Here is a 22,727-nt window from a genome sequence, read left to right on the forward strand (position 1 = left end):
TGTGGTATATATGCATGTATACATACACCACAGTCAAAAAATTCAAGAAGAAATGATGAGCTCTGTGTGTGCGCTTAAATCATAGTATATCCAGGACACTTATTTCCAAACACAGTGGTCTGATTGGTCAGATCCACATGCAAAAAAAAAAAAGGTCAAATTGGGCTTGATCAAACTAAAAGTCTGAAAAATATTTTCAACACACAAAATATTCGGACAGACTTTCCGGTGTGTGCAGGCCTTTCATTGTGAGCATTACTTGGCTATGCAGATAAAATTGAGCAATTTTAAATCTGTTTTGTTTGTGGTAACTCAATCTGGCAGCCCATTAGCTTGTCGCTGAATTAGCCTCGGCGCTTGACAGACTTCCGGTTCAGACTTCCGGTTCCATGCTAATTCCAAAATGATCCTCAGCGGGCGGCTGATGGGTTTGAGGTACCACAAACAGATCTCAGCTCTCAAAATTCTGACTGTTGATGATTCAATACTGTTTATTCACACTGAGCTGAGGACGGAGCTCCTGAACATTAATGCAGAATCACCTCACATGTGCACAGTTTGTGCCACTGACAGCTCTGCCGTCCTTTTCAAAGTGTTTCTACTGAATGAGCTCTTCTGCAAGGACTTTTTCAAGCACATTTTCTGCTCCACCTGTTCATCTGAAAATGATTCATACACAAAACACTTAAACACAACATGTATTGTGTAAATTACACCCACCCACAGACAAAATGTAAATCTAAAATTTAAAAGTGGTTACAAAATATCATTTAATATATAAAATAGCTCCCAAGCCCCTTCAAACGCTGCACTTTCCTCTCGTCTGTGTGAAATTTAACTGTTGAAATTATAAATCCATTTTAGGGGATTTTCTTGATGCCTTCCTCTAATAACTTAAACCAATTTATTTAACATCAGCATGTTTTTTAAACAGTAATTCTGCACTAAGAGTTGTCGGCACCAGCTCACTGCTCTGTGACATGATTTCATCCAGTGACGGATTGAGCGTGTCGCTAACAGACTTTACTGCTGTGTCTGAGTAAATACTGATACTGCAGCTGGTTTATAACCTGTTACCAAACATTACAAATATATATATGTGAAAAACAGATAAAATATTAAACTCATTTATGTCATAACAATCAAAATATTCATTCAACCTGTTTATCGTTTTAAAAAATGTTAAATCGAATTCTTTGTGATATTTACATATAAAACAAAATGATAAAATAAATAATTTCAACAGTTTGACTGCGCCGAAGCACGAGGCTGAACAGCGATGTGACGCAGAGCTGAAGTAAAGAACACGCCGCACATCTTGCTTTTCTCGTGACACAGTGATGCATGGTGGAGCAGCTCGCTGTCCCTGCATTCATCTGCTCCCATGGCTGCACTGACCTAACAGCCTCGTTTTTCTGCTTTTGGGGCAGTCGAGCTTCAGGGAGAGGCCTGATCTCTGCAGGATGAAATGCTTCCATCCACAGAGCATTAAGACTCACTGAACGCTGGGATGAAGATGAAGATAATGGGAATCAGATGCTCAGGCCTTCTCACTCACTGTATCCCAGCCTGGTGAACCCTTTCAGGAGATTCTGGACATGTCAAGGTAGCGCTCACCATCATCATCATCACAGCACCGAATGAGGAGGTGTGTTTGGAACAATGGTGATCATCGCTCCCAGCGGAGACTTGAGCGCTGGAGCTGCCCTGGAGGCTTTCTGAGGCACACGGTTGTTATTTTTTCACCCATTTCTAATCTTGGAAAGCTTACGATCGAGCTGGTGGCACCACCGAACAGCGAGTGGGCCAAATATCGAGTTGATTTTGGCAGCTTGGCGAGCATAAACACGTTTTAAAAATTACAGCAGCAGCAATGAGAACAATCGCCGAGATGCAAACAGGCTTCCTTTATACACAATCTGGGACTCATCATCTGTGGGAAGTTCAATAGGAAGCACTTCTGATCTGCTGTTGTACAACAACTGTCAGTGCTGGAAACCACACACTCATCCTGCATTCCCACTTCAGCTGCAACTGCCATCTATCTGTCAGTCCAACTTTCTGTGCAGCCGTTAAACAGCCATCATTGCTAAACATTCGTTTCCACCCAGCGTTCAGGACGCCTTCCAACACGGATCCATCTCAGTTGCTGGGTGTAGATGAGAGCTGCCGAGGGAAGGCTGTTTCTGGAAACCTGTCACGCTCGTATGAGGAAAACTGATGCGAACCAGCTGGCTGTCTGCTCACACTGCCACTGAAATGATGTGAGGACATCCCCGCAGAAGACATGTGGGACACACCTGCAGGTAAAGCCATTAAACAGTCTGCTGTAAAGCAACGAGACAAGCAGCCGTCCTCCAGACATGCACGTGTTCTTCAGTGGAATAATCGCAGGTAACACTTGATGTCAAATGGTGCTCGTGAGGCTGGAGATCACTGACATTCATAGACTGGAAGATCAAGTCTGAAAATGGATGAGTCTGTTAATTTACCCAGAATCCAACACCAAACGTCGTCAGCTTTGACTACACCCATTCGAAAGCAATCTCAGATCAACTGCACCGTGAAAACCAACGACCTCGTTCATGTAACGCACATGTGACTGATCAGGGCACAGACGGTGAACATTTGGAGCTGTGTACCAAGGCGTCTGTGACGTGTCCTTTGTTTCCTGTGGGAATTTGGGGTGGGTCTCCAGTACATCCTCACAATGTGGAGGACGAGTTGAGTTTGGAGGTCAACTCATCCTGCTTTGGAGGTCAGTGCCTCTGACTCTCTGTTAACATTTGAGAGGCAACTTTAGTCTGTTCATGTTCGCAGCAGAACGTTGCACTGTAGCAAGAACATCGCGGTCTAAGCTAACAATGAAAAACACCAAAAGCTGCATCTTGATGCATTCTCCATCATCCAGGAAAGTAAATCTCCAAAAGTTGATTCTGTTCATCTGGACGCAGCATTTTGCGGGAGAAATGCTTCAGATTTGGAGTCCTTAGGGACTAGTAAAGCGCTATACAAATACAGGCCATTTACCATTACAAGTCCTCCCCCATGGCCGTCTACACCAAAGTAAAACAATTAAATGACAGAAAACTTCTTTTTATTCTACTATAGAAATGTCTGCTTTTATCAGTAAAATAAATAAATAAAAAAACCTTTAAATTAACAAAACCTTCCGGCCCACTTAAGATAAAACGTGGGCTGCATACATCACACAGTGTGACACCGTGCCCAATTTATCCACACCATTTATCAAAACCCTGCCACTCCTCCACAACAATTCCAAATGTTTTAACCTGATGAGCTTAAATTGCATTGTACATATCGACATCAAAACCTCAGAATGGGAGGTGCTGAGTCTGATTCCAGCTGCAGGTGTAACCTTCAGTGGGCTGCGAGCTGGAGATCAACAGCAAAGACACCTCCGAGCCCGACACCCTCAGCACAAGAACAACATGCTGGATGTAAACTGAATAGATTCTAATTATGTAAAATCAATTTGACCAGTTTTACAGTTTTCTATGTAATAAAATTACAGGTAATTAAATTACTTTACATGTTGGGCGTGATTGTTTTTCTTTTTGAGTCAAAATCATCAGACTTTGGTCTGACTGAGTAACAATAAGATGCGTCTGCTTCGCAACCTGATTGTGGCCCACAGTATATTTACATATAATGTTTAATACGTTCTTATGATGAACTGTGGAAAACAGCAATAATAACTAATAACAATTGTAGTGCATATTCACAGCTGTCGTTTGTTGTTCTGTTTACCAATTACATGCAAATAAATGGGAGCATTTATAGTTTCAGCCCAGAATGAAGCTGCGATTTCTTAATTACGTGTCGAACCGCGGGGCCTGAATTCAGCGTCATCAGTTTAGCTGCAGTCTCATAACACAGGGATTTAAATCATTTCATGCTCATTAATAAATGAATAGCTTGCTTTGGTTTGCACTTTAAATTCAAGTTGTCACATGACCCAGATATGGCATCAGATGACTAAAAACAGCGCGGCGCTGCTCGTGCTCTCTCCTCCCATCGCTGCCATCCTGCGCTGTGGCGACAGAGCTAATAAATAAAGCTGCTCCCTCTCCTCTCATCCTTCATCCATCCGTCCATCCGTCCCTCCACCCCCCCTCCCTGGAGTCTGGTATTGATCAGACATGTCCACATTAGAGGGAGGGGAGATGCTTTTATGATAATCCACCCACCCTAGCCGCCACTCGTAATGGCTGCATTAGACGCTCATCCCCTCCGCACCCGACACCTGGCCCTCGCTCTCTTCGGACTCACTGTTTGCATTACAACACTGTTTAATGGGCTCTTTAGAGGGGCTGGAGGGGGAGCGGGGGGCCTGGGGGCAGGAAACTTTCCAAGAGTTTCCAGTAGATGAGGACCCAGCAAGGAGCCACTGGGAAGGTCCGGTGCGAGAGTGATAGATGGCACTACGGTGAAGTGGAGGGCGGGGGGGCTGGAAGTGGGGGTCCATTACCTATTACTGAATGCCCTCTCTGTCTAGCCACGCCACTCAGCTGGCTGTCTGATGGCGAACTCTGGGAAGTGGAGCTCTGGACGAGTGCGTTCTCCGACCGAACCCAGACACGGGGTCAATCAATAGCTCTCTCTCTCTCATTACCTTCCAGTCAAGACAATCCCGATACTTTCTGACACAAACCTAAAGAGTCCGTCCACAAATGTGCCTGAGCTCAGCTAGAGATCCAGGCAGGTGGGTCGCCGGTGACGGGAATCACGCCGGGCAGCGCTTTACCTTCACATCACTCAGCAGCCGACAGCAGAGAGAGGAGAAAATACAAGGAGAGGGATAGAGAGAGCCACCTGGACACCATCAGTCTCAGCCAAGGTAAACATCTCCGACATTCCTCCCGGCACGCTGGACTACAGGGGTCAAAGGTCATAATGACAAACGAGTGACCCAGAAGCCCTGAGAGGCCAAGAGAGGTGCCTCTGGAATCTCTCAGCAGGGGGACGGAGGACACAGAGACACATTCACCAGGCCAGGAAAAAAAAAGGATAGTTGCAGGGCCGGGGTGCAAGACCCAACCTGCGGCTCCTCAACATGAAGAAGAAACGCCAAGCGAGCGCTGTCACCTCACCTTTTTCACCATTTCAGCCCATGCCAAGTATCTCCACTTACCAGGTTTGACAAGCTTCTGTTAATTGAGCCAAACTTTGAAGGCTAAATCGGATGAGAAGGAAGAACAGGAAGTGGGTGTCGGCTGCAAACCGCTGGACAAATTTCAGCCTAAGCTTCCCGTGGTAGTAGGAAGTCAGTTGTAACTTAGGAATGCATATTGACAATATTTCATGCGTCAGGAATGATGGGTATGTGAGGGGGTGGGGGGCTCCAAGGGTGATGATGATGAGGCACAACTGGAAGCTGTTCTGGACTCTTCCCAGATGTCTGCAATCTATACAATAAACATCAATGTTGGAGCTTTGTGAGCCGGTTATTCCCAGCCAGGGGTACAAACGATCCTGGAGCCGCAGTTAGAGAGTTCCTGCAAGATTAGCTCCAGTAATCTTACAAACGCAAAACTGCATCACGGCTCACGGTATCCACAATAAGGGAAAGACAGTAGAAACAGGAAGACGCTGTAAATGTCCACACAATCTAAATGTAACCAACATGTGAAAACAACGTAACGTAATTATTACCAGTTATTATTTAGTGACAGTCGCTCACACATCTGAGCAGTTTGCTGTCCAACTCCAACAGAACATCAACTGAAGAGAAGAAGAAAAAAGTTTGAAATAAGTGGACGACATCTAAAGGCTCCATAAATGTCCAGAATGACGACTTCTGTCATCGAAAGACTAAAAACAGGCAAATTTGGAAACACTCGCTGTCACTGTGACGACGTGTTACGTTTTACTGACAGTAAACTCCTGATACCATTTTTACGTGTGAAGGTTTCCTCACATGTGACACATTTGTTTAGGTTTCCTATCAAGTGCTGCCATTTATGTTCATCGTCTCACAGCATTCACACTTCCTGTCTCAGTACAGCTGCTGTTTGGAAATGAAGTTTGCATAAGCAGAAAGAGCAGAGTTACGCACAGCTGGCAGGACAAGTGGCTTGCCAAACACTTGAACCTCGTGTGGTAAATAGCCAGAACTGTAGTAATAGTTGGCACGTTGAGCCGTACTAAGCAGGGACTTGAGAAACTCCAGAAAGAGGAAATGATTATAGGACACACATGTGGTGAGGTCGGGCAGATCCGGTGACCTACAGTACAGACAAAACAAAAGCTTACTAGCTTTTGTTTGGGATCCAATGGTGACACGAAAACTGCACATGATCATTTTTCCTGAATTATTCAACTTTTTCATTAGTGAGTTTCACGCATTGTTTGCTGTTAGGAAAAAGTGGTAAGGCACGCTGATGCACAGAAAGACGGCGATTTTACAACTTATATAAGCTACAAATAATACTGCACTGCTACTGTGTACAAATATATCTGCATATAAGTATCTAAGGTCTTTGTGGCTGGAAGCTTTCTTGGTACTGACCAACCACGTTTGAGGTTGGTCACTCTGTTAAAGGTGGATGTAGCTTCACACCTGTATTGTTTCTGACGGACTGCAGGGGGCAACTCATCTGGAAGTCTGTGGGAAAACTCTTGGCTCACTCCATCTGTGTGGTAATTAGTTTGTGGTAATTAGATGAATTGCACTTCTGTTTTGTAATACCACCAAATCCAAATCTGAAATAATGATTACTTAGAAAGGCGAGCCACTGTAGCCTAGGCAACCTGAGGTTGTTAAAACTTTTAGTTCAATTCAATTCAGTTTCATTGACAAAATCACAACAACAGTCGTCTCAAAGCGCTTCATACTGTAAGGTCGACCCTACAATAATACATACAGAGAAAACCCAACAATCATATGAACCCCAATGAACAAGCACTTTGGCGACAGTGGGAAGGAAAAACTCCCTTTTAACAGGAAGAAACCTCCGGCAGAACCAGGCTCAGGGAGGGGCGGGGCCATCTGCTGCGACCGGTTGGGGTGAGAGAAGGAAGACAGGATAAAGACACGTCTGATGGTGTTTGATTTAAAGGAGTGATTAAAAATGGTAACTGTAAAGTGCCTTAAACTTGCATTCTTTACAAAGGGCAGCAGGGGGCGGCTCCTCTGGCCTCCAGTTTATGGTCTCAGTCTGGTTTCAGGTCTGGTAATGTGTCCATGTTAGCCTAACACTAGCTAACCATCCTAAACTTCACAGATCCTGTTTTCCTGTTTGACTTTATCATAACAGCCACACTGTGGACTGGACTGTTTTTAACCCTCAGTGGTTCTGAGGGACGACACAGACTGGATTCAGGATGTCAGATGGAAGCAGACCAGTTTGGTGGGTAGACAGACTTTATTCTATGGAGGTCAAGACTGTGGCTGAGCGCAAGTAAGCAGAACAGGTCTGAGCAGACAGACCAGGGTTTTACAGGGACTGAGATTATTACTCAACAATGCCCCCTTGCCCCGCTCACCACTCAATGAATGTGTTACTGTAATACACTTTATTACTCAGGCTACAATAACGTTGTAGACATCAAGTTCACATCAAGTTCATAATCATTATATTCCTAGTGTGCATATTTATATTAATATGTATACAGAGATGGGCAGCACGGTGCGTGGTGGTTAGCATGTTGCCTCACAGCAGAAGAAGAGTTTGACTCCGCCCTCTGGACGGGACTCTGTGTGGAGTTCTTCAAGATAAACAGTCGGGTCTTTAGCTTGCAATATAAAGCGCCTTGCTCTGATTTGGTGCCATATAAACAAAACTGAACTAAATATTGGCCTTTTCACCTTTGTCAGCTTCAGCTCTTGGGTTTCCAAGCTGACAAATATTCACTTTAAAGTCATCTCTGGTCCTTTTACAGGCGATCTGGCTTCAAAATGCTTTTCAGACAGAGGGTCTCTCTCACTTTAGTGCCTGTAAGCAAAATCAGAGCCAGCTCCAGGCCTGCCGCTGTTTAGAGGAGCCTCTGACCTCTCTGACCTTTGACCCGAACAATCTCTGAACAGCCTCACAGGTACTATTCTGCATTAGTCACTACTATTCTGTCCTCTTTGCTGTCAGCATCAGCTGGTTGTGTAGGCAGATGACAGAAGCTAAGCAGATACACTGCGAGTGAAAATGTGAGTCAGTGTGTGAGAGTTCTGTGACTACAACCTTCATCGTTGTTTGACCTTTGAACTTCGTCCCAGCTTGCTTACGCTCCCTAACACAAACACTCATATTCCCATCCACCACACTGGCGAAATACTTCCAGAGAAAATTCATGGACGCAGTGAATCATACAGGGACATCTGCTACTCTTTCATCCCTCAAAGGACTAAAGTGGGAAAGCAGCACACTGTATTCACTGATATGGGAGATCCAGATGAAAACATTTCAAGATTTTGGCATTGAAGTTGGTTTTCACTGTGTGGTTGTCCAGAACCTGCCTAGCCCTGAGTTGTTAGTGACTCAGCACCATCGACATTCCTTCAAATATTTCTCTTTAAAGGTGCAGGTAGTCATTTTGTTCAGCTTTTTTAATAGAAAAAAAATGTTGTGCTCATAAATTTACATTGATTAGCTGGTTATAAGCAAACGTTATGCTTTCCTGCTGATAAACAGATTGATTATATTCCTCATCACAACAACAGTTGCCTCAAAGTGCTTCACATTGTAACGTAAAACCCTACAGTAATACAGAGAAAATGTCTTTGTCTAACAATTTAGCATCCACCTAAAAAAAGTAGGTAGGTAACGCAGCTAATAGAGGCTAACAGCATCAGCCAATAGCTAGCATCAGCTAACAGAGACTAACAGCAACAATAGCTAGCAGCAGCTAACAAAGGCTAACTGCAGATAATATGAGATAACAGCATTAACAGACAGAAAAGTTGAGTATATCCTTAACAACTCACCTCAGTCTAGCTGTTATCCGTGAGAAGTGAGCTTCACTGACTTATCGACTCTTTTCAGAAAGTTTTACAGCCTCCTCGAGAGTAAAAACACATGGATGCTCCTCACCTGGCATTGACAGCAGAAGTAAGCAGTCGAGTGACAGCGTCACAGCGTCACAGCCTCTGTGTGCACTCACTACAGGTGGCCATAGTTTCTGAGGTATCTTGGGGCTATAAAAATAAAATATCAAAATATATTTAATTGTCACATATCATGATGAGTTCTTACAATCATCATAAAAAGATTAAATATTGTTTTTAGTACACTTTACTATACAGTGGGATGTGAACTTCTTATTCGCTGCATGCAAATAGTATTTTTTTTAACCATATTTTTGCCATGTTACCATGTTTGACCTCATAATTGTGCTGTTTCAGTTTTTGATGATGTGAAACTGAGCGTCAAAACCTTTTGAAAAATAAAACACCAAACACCACCAGTTCCTTTAACACCCAGCATAGGTTCCAGCACTAATTCAGTCCACATAGACTCCCATATTAAAATGTCCAACAGGATGTTTGATATTGTAGAATCATCAGGGCCAAAGTGGCAGCTCTGGCTCCCAAAAGTTATGTTTGCATCCAACTTCCTGGAAGTTGCATAAAAACAAAGTTCAGCCGAGTCCCAATGTGGGACTGTCCTGTTCACAATGTTTTGTTTGACTTTTCTTTGGCAATGTCACAGTTTGGTTGGTTTAATTCCCAAAACATCCTGGTTTTTATACAGTTTGGATAAAAATGGCCCTTGTATTGGAGACCAAGTTTCCGTTCCATGGTTTCCTGAAACAAAGAGCAGCCAGTATGAAAGCAATAGCACAAATGGTAAAATTACTACTTTGAGAAAATAATTGGGGCCTATCACAGAGAAATTTTCTTCATTTTGCATTGTAGCTGTTTGGGACCATCAGTGGAACCCTGTGTGGTACTGAGACGGTCCCTGTGGGCCGCTGGTGCCATCACATCGGCCCTGACCACTGCGGTGGATCAGCAGCCTTACTCCTTAAGAGGAGATCGGTGCTTTTGAAGGGGGAAGCGTTATGTACATCTCTGTCCCCACTTCTGATAGCCATGTGATCTCAGTGGAAACTAAATTAGCAGTCACACACTCCCACACACTGTTAGCAGGCGGCTGGTTGGAGAGCACATCACAAAGGGAATAATTTAATCAGGAGCAGCACCTTTCGTAAGCTTTCTCCCAGTGTCATCACATCAGACTGTGGCTGGGGACTAACAATGAGTGGCTTCAGCCGCATGCACACAGACCTTCACGGAGGGCGGGCCTTGTTCAGCTGGCTCACCTCTGGCAGGCTGCTGTTTGTTTCCAAGTGACCCCGCCCATCCGTCAGAGCTGCCAGCAAGTTTGTTAATGAATGTGGTGAGGATGGCTCTGCATGCATTGGCAGTGTGCACTTATAGTGTTTTATTAATATGCAGCCGTTTATGCAGCTGAGAACTCAGAGTAACGTGTTTGCAGCCTGATACAAAAGCTGCTAGCTTCACCCTTTATAACAGCAGCCCGCGTGTTTAAAGTTTGGGGCGTGGCCTCTCACAGGTGGATGGTGACAGAGGCGGTTGTAGCTGCTAGCTGTCTGCAACATGGAAGAAGACGACTCCAACACGTCTCCTGCTTCAGTCACTGATTAAATCAGAGCAGCTGGCAACAACTCTGAGGGTGTATCTGCTCCGTCATCGTTACACTGATTCATAATGACGTCCAGTGTTGTGTCAGACCTGAACACGAGGCTGTGCGAGGCCGCAGCAGCTCCACAGAGAGAGACCACAGTTATTCAGCTCGTACCGCAATTAGCGCTCATGTGTGGACTCTCCAGTGTGTTTGGTGCTGCTGAGAGACAGGGCAACATGTTTAAGGGCAAACAATGTGTCACATACAGGTGTGTGCAAAAAACGGGCAGTTTAATACTTTAAGCTGACGTGCATCTCTGGGGTCAGGGCGTTTGGCATATTTGGACTTTTCCTCAATTATTCAATCGGTTATTGGCCTTATTAAACAAAAACCCCGGGACAGCCAATCGTGTGTGAGCCTCAGGTCTCAGGAAACACTTATAGCGTCTGTGATAACAGAGGTGGAAGATATAGACGAGATTTTTATGATGCGAATCAGGCTGACATATTGGAACAACCCCAGTCTGACACACATTATTACAAGACAAAGATAAAAATGCACAGTCACGCGGGGGCGACCGGCCGGCGACGCCGCGGCCAGCAGGCCAGCTGGACGTCAGGGACACCTCTGAGTTTGTCTCACATATCAGCACAGATTTAAAAGCAGCTCAAGGATGAACTCAAAGGCTTCTGGAAAAAATAATCCTCATTTCATCATCACTCCTGCTCTCGCTTGATCCCCCGCCCTGGAGGTCATGCAAGTCTCCAGGGAGTTTTTGGAGGTAGGAGAGGTGGGGTGGTGGAGGAGGGGGCGTACCAACAGGTTCATATGGAGGCCTTTGCTGCTGTGACACATTGTGACCTCCCCTGGGCTTTGGGCACAGCGAGAGCTCAGAGAGGGGGGAGGACGGCGGGGAAAGAGGAGGGAGTGAGGGAGGAGAAGAAGAAGAGAGGGCCTGTGCGTGTCTTCACAGTGTTTAGCTGTGATTAGAGCGACCGGCATCTCTGCGGTGGCTGTATATCCATCTGCCGCTCAGGGCCGAGCGGTGTGTTCCCGTTGCCATCCTCATGACCTCAGACCTAAACACACCAATTAACCACCACTGGACTTTCCACTTTCCTCAAAGTCTGGTCCAAACAAACACACCACTACATCTCCCCCCCCTGCCTCTGCTCATCTCTGATCTGCTGCTTCTCGCTCTGACCTATGAGAGAGAACATCGCCCTCTTTTAGCCAGCGGCAGACACGAGCCGGGAAATACGCACTCGGCAAAAATAGTTCCTCACACTGAACCACAAACGATATCCAAGTTTGTTTAACCTGATGGCTTTGATTACACCTCGCACTAACACGTCAACATTTAACACGTGCCTCATGCTTTTTATTAGACCCCAAAAACTACATACGCTCTTTAATTTAAATGGTGACTCTGTTCTTTTCCAGGGTGGAATGATTGTACACCAGATTATTTATCTGTATATAAAGGAAATACCAGAAAGATAAACTTGATGTTTTTAAATGCTGAGCTCAAAATCCAGTGTTTGATATCTGACGTTGCAATGACCGCGAGCAAAATCCTCAAAGGAAACTCGTGTTTCCTTTCAATGACACTATCATACTGTACAAAGGCCAGCGGGGTCCACATCTGCAGCAGGGGGTAGGCAGAGGTAGCACGAGAGAAATGGAGGCTACCAAATGTGGAGTTCATAAGCCGATGGTGCTGCAGCCGATACATTTTTTAAATAAGTCAGAGAGGCTTCGGTAAATAAAACGCCTAAAGTTACGAGCGCTCAGCTCAGGTAGAGGCGCTTCTCCCCGTCCCCTGCGCGAGGATAATCCTGGCCTTTGTCTTTTTCTAAAACTTCCCCATATTTGAGGAGCTGTCAGCAAAAACCAAACAATGTGTTTTTTTTGCTGCTGCTTTTTAGCTTACGAGTAACTGCTGAGTCTGTGGCGTATAAGTCTCACCATGTGAAACGTGCACAATGTATAAAAGCAATAAAACATCTATTCCTTTATGTAATGTGCCGCTGTCAGGTTTGTAAAGACGATGCCAGTAGGCTGTAAATCATTTTCCGGTAGTTTCTTGTGGCTTTTGTACATAAAGCCGTGCATATGAAGAATGTAACGCGTCATTAACTTCCCTGGAAGCTCGACATCTAGAGGGTGTGTGTAGTTTTGTAATCTCAGCCAACGACGAGGTGGGTGGGGGGGGGGGGGGGCCTTGTGAATACGCCAGTGAAAACAGCTCGTGGTTTGGAGGGACAGACAGAGTCACTTTTGAACAAACTACATTCAATACACACAATTTTATTTCAATTAAACGTCATACATTGTGTTTAGACCTGCTACCGATTCTCTTGGCGTCGGGGCTGCTGATCGTCGACGCACCGTGATCCATCTCACGTCTCCCTGGCTGCGAGGGGGGATGATGATTCCAGTTAAAGCTTTAAAGTCTGCGTGTGGAAGCACAGGCACAGAAACAGATCGCCTCAGGCTCTGTGTTGTGGCACGGCTGTGTCAGGGCTGTGTTGGGACTTGTAGCAGTAGAGTCTTGACACTGAGCCCAGCAGCACCTGAGGGCCCCCTAACATGCAACGGTGGCCTTGTCAAAGCACAAAGAGACGATGGAACCATTCGTCCCGTCTGCTGGGGCCGAGACAGGGACGCTTACGGTCGGCGTTCAGAAATGGTGGCTTACGCTCGGTTTATTATAAAAACTGTGAATACCATGTCAAATATATCAATATCAGAACCGCTGGAGTTTAGTTTCATCATGGTGCGGATATCTCACATCTACTGACGGAGTTCTTTTCTCCCACTTTCACCGTGAGTCAGTTATTTTATTTTTGATGCATCTCCCTCTGATGATTTACCACTTTGATGTGTTCCTGTGATCCTGGGATCTTGTAGGGTCTCCCATGGAAAATTGCTCCCAGAAGAGGCTTTCAGAGCTATTTAACCTCACACTGTTTAAAACCTCCACTGCTGGTGGCAACCTGAGGACCCTCTGGTTGCCTCCAATGGTGAGGGAGGCCATCAAGCTGAAGAAGGAAGCTTTCCAGGCTTGTTTGGCCTAGCGGTCTCCTGAAGCAGCAGACAGGTATTGGAAGGCCAATACCTGTCTGCTGTTGTGGAAACAAAACCTCAGGTTTGGGAGGACTTTCAGCAGGCCTCAAAGACGTTCTGGCAAGCCATTCAGCAACTCAGTAAGGGAAAGGAGGGCTGGGTTCAAGCCTTGTTCTGGGTGCTGGGGACATTGTCAGGAGGTGGAGGGAGCACTCTGACAAGCTCCTAGCCAAATACAGTGTCCTATTTGGAAGAGACGAGCCTGAAGACTCCAGAGAAACTTGTGAATTACACCGGCAGAGATTGCTGGGGTTGTTTAGAAGCTCCCTGTTGGCAAGATCCTACCAGGAAGTTCCTCAGCCAAACACCAGATCAAGAACGGATGACATTCACCCTGAGATGCTAAAGAATCAATGTGGGGATGTGTTGGTGGACTCGCTTTAAACTGCTCAGCCTCCCGGGGAAAGTTGTGTTGCAGGTGACGCAGCCAATTCTGACGCCACATCATGTGTCGAGCTCAGAGGCAGACACGAATAAAACGTGGTTCAAATATCCGCCACATTTATCCTCTACATCAGCGGTCTCCAACCTTTTTTGCGCCACGGACCGGTTTATGCCCGACAATATTTTCACGGACCGGCCTTTAAGGTGTCGCGGATAAATACAACAAAATAAAACCAGTACCGGTACCGAAAAAAATAAAATTTATTCATAACACACGTGAACAGACCCAGGAAAACCGAGTAAACGATAAAAACGATAACAAAATAACGCTGAAAACCGATAAAAACCCTGAAAACCAGACATTTCACACCTGAGCCTCAACTCTCGCGGCCCGGTACCAAACGACTCACGGACAGGTACCGGTCCAAGGCCCGGGGGTTGGGGACCGCTGCTCTACATGTCAGACAGTCCTGATTTAGATAAAAGGCTTTAGATATGTTTGTTTTCATCCATGACATTCATCTGTGGACAGATCAATCTTTAGCTGAATGGACGATTCACAGCTGCTGCTGGTTCTTGTCAGTTGAACATTATCTTCTGAATTTTCTCCAGCCAATGGTTAGGTTACATTTTAACCACATGCTAAACAAGCCTAGCTTAGATTAAACCATCTAAACTAGAAGATGTAACTCTTCAGCTTCTTTGTCAGATGGTTTCGATTTGATACGCTGAATCTGTGAAGATTTCCTATAAAAGTGTAGCTGTCATGTATCTAACACCACAGAGTTCACTATTTAAGCTGCTTTAGCCTATAGCTGTTTTGCTTTGCAAGCCACTTTGCAGCCCACCTCCTCCTGTTTCTGCTCTTGCTGCCTCAGAAGACCCGAGAACACCAAATATAAATGATCACAATAACAATCAGCGTTTGACCGCATTTAGTCAGATCCTGTCATTTGCTCTGTGAGGACAGTAACTGACTGATAGTGTTTCAGTTTACTGATCAAAACACACAGCAGACACAGACAGGTAAAAATATTTGTACAGCTCTGAATCACAGGTGTTTGCTTGACCTAAGATGGCATCAGTAAGGCAATTTGAAATGAATACAGCAAGGTGGAAAATTGGATTGTGGAAGCTGTTTTACAAGCCCGGACTGATCGATGCTCGCGCGGTGCGAGCACGGAAAATCTTCTCTGAGGCTATCATTTCAACATAAGAGAGGAGAGGTGCCTCATTAGGAAAGCTGCCGTTGTAGGACTGAAGACTTCACATAAACTTATCAGTAAACAAGACCCATATCAGGAGGCGTTCGCGGGACTCAACGCAGCCAATTTTCACTTATTTTTTCTCAGTAAAAGTCAGCTTGAACGTGCTCCACAGCCTCGACACGTGCAGACAAAGAGACAGCGGTAATCCCAGGAGGGCGCGCCGGATTGTTTACTGTTGCTACACGTCCAGCCTCCATTAGACGCCGACTCTCTCTCACAGGACTCAGAAACCGGGTCGCCTCAGAGATGGCAGTGAAGAAGAAAGACCGTCACTCACACACACACACACACACACACACACACACACACACACACACACACACACACACACACACACACACTGTGGCATCCCCTCTGCCAATCAAGGCTCACCCCTGTGTGTGACAGTGAATCAAAGACCGGCTTCATTAGCCCTCCAGATGCTTGTCCTATAATGGCATTCAGACGCACATGGACTACAGCTTTAAAATGATGTTCAGCTGACACACACACACACACACACACACACACACACACACGGACTCAAACGAGCCTCCACTTGATCTTCCCCCCCCCTTTTCCTCTATTTCGATGGCACTCGCTCACTCTTTTCTGCTTCTTTAGTGAAATGTGAGACTCCAGCAGCATTCCTTTCTATGGAGACTCGTGTGTGTGTGTGTGTGTGTGTGTGTGTGTGTGTGTGTGTGTGTATAAGAGTGAAAGACAGAGATTCTGCGTGCAATTTATATTTTTTAACAGCGAAAAACAAACATTCATTTTCTGTTTAGATGCCTAAGAAAAGAAAAACAGCCCACATGATTGGCCCACAGGCTGACACACACACACACACACACACACACACACACACACACACACACACACACACACACACACACACACACACACACTCTACAGCTGTGACATGGCTCACCCGTTTCCGAACAGGAACACATTTATGTAAAACCAGGATCTGTACACACACACGTGTAACGGCACGGCTGACGAGTCCGCCGGGACAGCCGCCGTTAATCAGAGCAAGATGTTTATTTTCGACTCTTTAATGATCAGATAGACGCACTCCACACGGACATCGACGTGTTTTCCACCAACATACATCTGTTTGTGTCATGATCAATCCGCTCTGACACATCAGCAGACCCCCCCTTCCTCCTCAGACCAGCAAGCACACACAGCTGCCCCCTACCTACCCCCACCGCCCGACCGCCATCAGGCTAGGGGACATAATTACCTCGGCTGGCTGTGACATTCCTGTTTAAGGGTCGGGGGTGAAGCTGTTCCCCCTCCACCTCCTATTACCTCCTTTTTGCACGCATGCTCACGCTTCTTCATGCGTGACTTTCTTATTTACTGTCAGGGAGAAGCGTTCAGTGGAAACAACACCAAACAAGTACAATGATACCCGCGTACCTTCAGTCCTGCTTTAAAAACCCAAAGTTATCATCAAGATCTTTAAAAAAAAACATTTTTAGGAAGCAATTTAAACGACAGCGATGAAGGTTTCATTCTGATCTCAATGGGAAAAGTTTGATAGAGAAAAATGAATTCATGCAATCCAGAGAGAAAGGATTTAATAATCAGAGAGAGGAAATAAAAGGCATAAGGGACCTCGTAATAGATCTAATTTAAGAGTTAAAGGAACAGGACTGGACAACGCTCCAAACAGACATCAGTGTCAGTAACTCCCAGACCGTGTTTACCGTAGGCCTCGATGGCACAATTTGCTGAGACCGACGGCTGATAAATCAGACTGGAGATTGACTCAGGGAGCTGTGGGACAGCCAGCATTTCATATCCATACGTCCAGCCATCCTCTTCTGCTTCTCCACACAGGATCCCGGTTGGACCGGAGTCTATCATTTAGGCCGAGGAGGACTAAAATCTGGACCTTCTGCACCCCCACCACGGAGCCTCTCCAATAAATCCATCTTTAAAACAACTACTAACTCAAATTCTTACATTTCAAAAGATTGCAAAGTCGTCCCTCTTTATCTTTTATTCAGCTTAATTCTGTGGAATTAATGTATAGAATATGGTCCATTCAATCAAGTGATAATAACAATAACATTATATCCAAACAGATATTTAATAACATGTGTTTGACTGACTCATGAAACAAAGGCACAGGGTTCAAAAGAAACAAACTATTATTCATTATTTTCAGATGTGTTTTTCATTTTAAATCATCTTACATATTATAGTGAGCTGGCTATCAGATGACACACATAAAGCTCAACCCCAACACATAAACCATCAGAAGGTGTGATCATCAGTTTCACGTTTCAAACTGAGCCATGGCGTTCTGCGTTTTCTAGTCAGATCAAGGCTGTTGGATCACAGAGGGACATATAGCAGCACATCGTCTATGAACGATTTCAGAAATCGAGGGGGCTAACGAGAGAGCCATGGGGAACTCCGACAGAGGCTCATGTGCTGGCTGTGGGCACAGGAAAGCTTCTGTCAGAGAGGAAAGGTCGATGGTGCAGCGTCATTCGTGAACAACCCGGCAGGATGGTTCATGAATCACAGTTTCCAGACAGACACAGGCAGAAACTATCAATCCAGAATTTTCACCTATAAATATATAAGCTTTCCCTTCACTGTTACAGTAATGTTTAAGTATGAGTCAAGTTTACAATCCCGGAGGTTTTATAGTTTCTATTTCTTTATTACTTTTTATTTTTCTCTTGAATTCACTTTCACTTTACTTCTGTTTCATCTTCCGACACCACCTTACTCTACTGGATACGTCACATTAACAATGCACACGACTGCTTATAATGTTCTCACCACATACTGCAAACTTGTACGTTCTACACATTTCACAATAAAAACCTTATCCAGTGCCGTGTCAACAACATATATTGTTACTGCAACGTATAACGTTGCAGTAACAATATATGCACCCAATATATAAAAGCCACCCAGCACATCAGCTGTTCTCCTTGCTACCATCTGGCAGACGTTACAGGAGTGTGCTCAGACTACAAGACTTAAAAACAGTTTTTACCATCAAGCCATACGACACCCCAAACACAACACAACATAGATGCTGTCCTACAGCTTCACAAGTACATGTTACACGCTGCACATGTGCAATATCCCATGACTGTACCATCATGGGGAGAAGTTGGAGGCATAAGGACAGCACTTTTAAGACAACCGCCCAACATGTCTGCGCCGGATCTCATCCACTAACATCAAGACGTTCTGATCCATGTTCAGTTTTATTCCTACTGCAGGAGGGAGGGCAGGGATTTACCGCAAAGCAATTCAATTCAGTTTTATTCATACAGCACCAAATCACAACAACAGTCGCCTCAAGGTGCTTTATATTGTAAGGTCGACCCTACAATAATACATACAGAGAAGAACCCAACAATCATATGACCCCCTATGAGCAGCACTTTGGCGACAGTGGGAAGGAAAAACTCCCTTTTAACAAAAAGAAACCTCCAGCAGAACCAGGCTCAGGGAGGGGCGGGGCCATCTGCTGTGACCAGATGTAGTGAGTGGATGAAGACAGTGTCATGGTCCTGGGCCATGTGGGCCCAGTATTCTTAGTTTTCATGTATTTTTGTATTTTGTTCTTTATTTAGGCCATGCTTCCTGGGTTGATCTGTTACGTTGTTCCTTATGTGTTTTCCCTTCGTGACTCTTACCCCCTGTGTGCCCCTCTGTGTATTTATGAGCCCTCGTCTCTCTTTGTGCTTTATTCTATGTTTTCCCCAGCCCGTTATGTCTGCGTTCTCCCCGTGCTCTCTCTCCTCCTGTTTGAACCTCTGTGTACTTCCTGCTTTACTTTGCCCATCTCCCATCAGTGTTACGTCCACTCCTGCCGTGTCTTGTTATGATTATCAGTGTCACCTGTGTTCCCCGTGTGCATCCACTTCCCCTGATCTTCCCTCATGTGTATTTAGTCTCTGTGTTTCGTACAGTCTGTGTCGCGTCGTCTGTGTTCCCACCCTCCGTGTTTCCATGCCCGGTCTATTATATTCCAAGCCATAGCCTTACCTTAGTTTATTCCCAGTTTAGGTTTCTGTTTAGTTATTGCTCTTGTGCTGCCCTTATTCTGGTTTGCTTCTGTTGTATTCATCAGCCACAATAAAAGGCTCGCTTTTGTTTAAGTCCACTTCCTTATCACTCGTGTCTGCACCTGAGTCCTCCACGCACTTTCCACTCGGTCCGTCACAGCGGACCGTGACAGTACGACGCGACCATGTCGGACTCAGCGGACATTTCGGAGGAGGTGGGAGAGGAGCTGAACAGGCTCTGCCGCGTAATGGATCGCATCATCGGATGCACGGATCCGAGAGTGGTTTCCACGGGATTGGCGGCCGTGGACGCCATTATGTTGCGGGAGCCGCGGTTGCGACAGCTCCCCCGCCTCGTCGAGGCATTTGACTCCCTGGGCCCCCTGAAGGAGGAGCTTCGTGCCCGTGCGCTGGCCCAGAGGGTCCTGGATGCCGCCTCAGCACCCACACCTCCACCCCGTAAACGGGTGTCGGCGCCGCTGCCTCATGAGCCAGAGGCTGCGACAGGGGGAACGCTGAGGCCCACTTCCACTCAGCCATCGCCTCACCGTGGATCGGCTTCCTCGTTTCCGCCACCGTCATGCTGCACTAACCGGCACACGGAGGCGGTGGAGGCCGTAGACTTCGGGGACGATGAGCGTCAGCAGGTGTTACGGGCTTATCGGGAGGACGAGCTCCGGTGGAAACCCTGGCTCATCCCAGAGGAGGAACTCTCACCTGCTGCACCGCCTACCAGCCGCTCGCCGTCTCCAACCCGCTCAGACTTCGCTTCCCCTGCCTCGCCGTTAGCGAGGATATGGGCAGAGGAGGATGTTGCCGCTACGCCACCCTCTGCAGTGGTGGCATCAGCGCCCATCGCGCCAGCTACCAGAAGGGGGCGGCGCCGGCGCCGCCGTTGCACCGCACTAACTCCGGTGAGTGACTGCGTTTTTGCGCCTCACGTCCCTTCTATGAAGCAGGGTGAGATGAGTGTTGATTCGCCGGGACCGGAGACTATAACGGAATTGGGCTCCAGAGCTGAAGGAACTGTGTGTGACTGCTTTGAAGGAGCACGCAACGAAATCACAGACCATGTTTTTGACTCTGTAAGATCTGGGACTTTTTCTAGCGTTGCTCTCTTAGTCGCACCACATGAAGCCCAGGTTCATGAGACGGCGAAAGGGGTCCACACGTCGGCAGTACAGGTTGCTTCTGAGCCTGCTAGGAATGGCGTGAGCTTTCTCTCCGCCTCAGACTGCCTTCTACCTCAGCCGTCTGTTCCCGCTGGAGGGTCCGAGGGGCCCGTTCAGCCACCTGTCTCAGCTGGAGGGTCCGAGGGGCCCGTTCAGCCTCAAGCCTCGTCAGCTGGAGGGTCCGAGGGGCCCGTTCAGCCTTCTGTCTCCGCTGGAGGGTCCGAGGGGCCCGTTCAGCCTCAAGCCTCGTCAGCTGGAGGGTCCGAGGGGCCCGTTCAGCCTTCTGTCTCCGCTGGAGGGTCCGAGGGGCCCGTTCAGCAACCTTCCTCATCAGCTGGGGGTTCTGGAGAACCGCACCAGCCTCATGCCACGTCAGCTGGAGGGTCCGAGGGGCCCGTTCAGCCTTTTGTCTCCGCTGGAGGGTCCGAGGAGCCCGTCCAGCCTCATGCCACGTCAGCTGGGGGGTCCGAGGGGCCCGTTCAGCCTTCTGTCTCCGCTGGAGGGTCCGAGGGGCCCGTTCAGCAACCTTCCTCGTCAGCTGGGGGTTCTGGAGAACCGTACCAGCCTCATGCCACGTCAGCTGGAGGGTCCGAGGGGCCCGTTCAGCCTCCTGTCTCCGCTGGAGGGTCCGAGGGGCCCGTTCAGCAACCTTCCTCGTCAGCTGGGGGTTCTGGAGAACCGCACCAGCCTCATGCCACGTCAGCTGGAGGGTCCGAGGGGCCCGTTCAGCCTCCTGTCTCCGCTGGAGGGTCCGAGGGGCCCGTTCAGCAACCTTCCTCGTCAGCTGGGGGTTCTGGAGAACCGCACCAGCCTCATGCCACGTCAGCTGGAGGGTCCGAGGGGCCCGTTCAGCCTTCTGTCTCCGCTGGAGGGTCCGAGGAGCCCGTTCAGCAACCTTCCTCGTCAGCTGGGGGTTCTGGAGAACCGCACCAGCCTCATGCCACGTCAGCTGGAGGGTCCGAGGGGCCCGTTCAGCCTCACGCCTCGTCTGCTGGAGGGCCCGAGGAGCCCATCCAGCCACCTTCTGCTACGCCGGCTCCAGCCTGTGCTTCGCCTGCTGCGGCTTCATCAGAGTCTCCGTCAGCCGCAGCTCCAGAGCCTTCGCCAGCAGCAGCCTCCGAGCCTTCGCCAGCTGCAGCAGCCTCCGAGCCTTCGCCAGCTGCAGCAGCCTCCGAGCCTTCGCCAGCTGCAGCAGCCTCCGAGCCTTCGCCAGCTGCAGCAGCCTCCGAGCCTTCGCCAGCTGCAGCAGCCTCCGAGCCTTCGCCAGCTGCAGCAGCCTCCGAGCCCTCGTCAGCTGCAGCAGCCTCCGAGCCCTCGTCAGCTGCAGCAGCCTCCGAGCCCTCGTCAGCTGCAGCAGCCTCCGAGCCCTCGTCAGCTGCAGCAGCCTCCGAGCCCTCGTCAGCTGCAGCAGCCTCCGAGCCCTCGTCAGCTGCAGCAGCCTCCGAGCCCTCGTCAGCTGCAGCAGCCTCCGAGCCCTCGTCAGCTGCAGCAGCCTCCGAGCCCTCGTCAGCTGCAGCAGCCTCCGAGCCCTCGTCAGCTGCAGCAGCCTCCGAGCCCTCGTCAGCTGCAGCAGCCTCCGAGCCCTCGTCAGCTGCAGCAGCCTCCGAGCCCTCGTCAGCTGCAGCAGCCTCCGAGCCCTCGTCAGCTGCAGCAGCCTCCGAGCCCTCGTCAGCTGCAGCAGCCTCCGAGCCCTCGTCAGCTGCAGCAGCCTCCGAGCCCTCGTCAGCTGCAGCAGCCTCCGAGCCCTCGTCAGCTGCAGCAGCCTCAGAGTCTTCAGCCTCGTCTGCCGCGGCTTTGGCCTGTGCTTCGTCTGGTCCTGTGCCCACCGGGCCATGGCCGGCACGCCTGACACTGGAGAGCCGCCGCTGCCTTCCACGCGGCCGGCCCCCTGAACTGCTCCGTCGTCTCCTCTGCCGCCGCCGCTGCCTTCCGCGCGGCCGGCCCCCTGAACTGCTCCGCCTTCGCCGCTGCCTTCCGCGCGGCCGGCCCCCTGAACTGCTCCGCCTTCGCCGCTGCCTTCCGCGCGGCCGGCCCCCTGAACTGCTCTGCCTTCGCCGCCGCCGCTGCCTTCCGCGCGGTCGGCCTCCGGAACGGTTGGACTGGACTTTTGTGTTGTCGCCTCTCGGGTTGGCCTTCGGG

At 48.2% G+C, this 22,727-nt stretch overlaps 1 protein-coding gene across 2 annotated transcripts in view; it reads right to left on the reverse strand.

Moving 5' to 3' along the window:
* Positions 1 to 22,727, reverse strand: part of bnc1 (basonuclin zinc finger protein 1) — a 67,083-nt gene that overhangs the window by 23,698 nt on the left and 20,658 nt on the right. The window contains exon 1 of one of the 2 annotated variants that reach the window (XM_080300936.1): positions 8,942 to 9,085. The exons of the other annotated variant lie outside the window; for it this stretch is intronic. The gene's annotated coding sequence lies outside the window, so the exon portion shown is untranslated. Of the gene's footprint in view, positions 1 to 8,941; positions 9,086 to 22,727 lie in introns of those variants that run through there. 2 annotated transcript variants of the gene reach the window in all.

The sequence above is a fragment of the Astatotilapia calliptera genome, chromosome 1 (genome assembly GCF_964374335.1).
Source record: "Astatotilapia calliptera chromosome 1, fAstCal68.1, whole genome shotgun sequence".
Classification (NCBI taxonomy): domain Eukaryota; kingdom Metazoa; phylum Chordata; class Actinopteri; order Cichliformes; family Cichlidae; genus Astatotilapia; species Astatotilapia calliptera.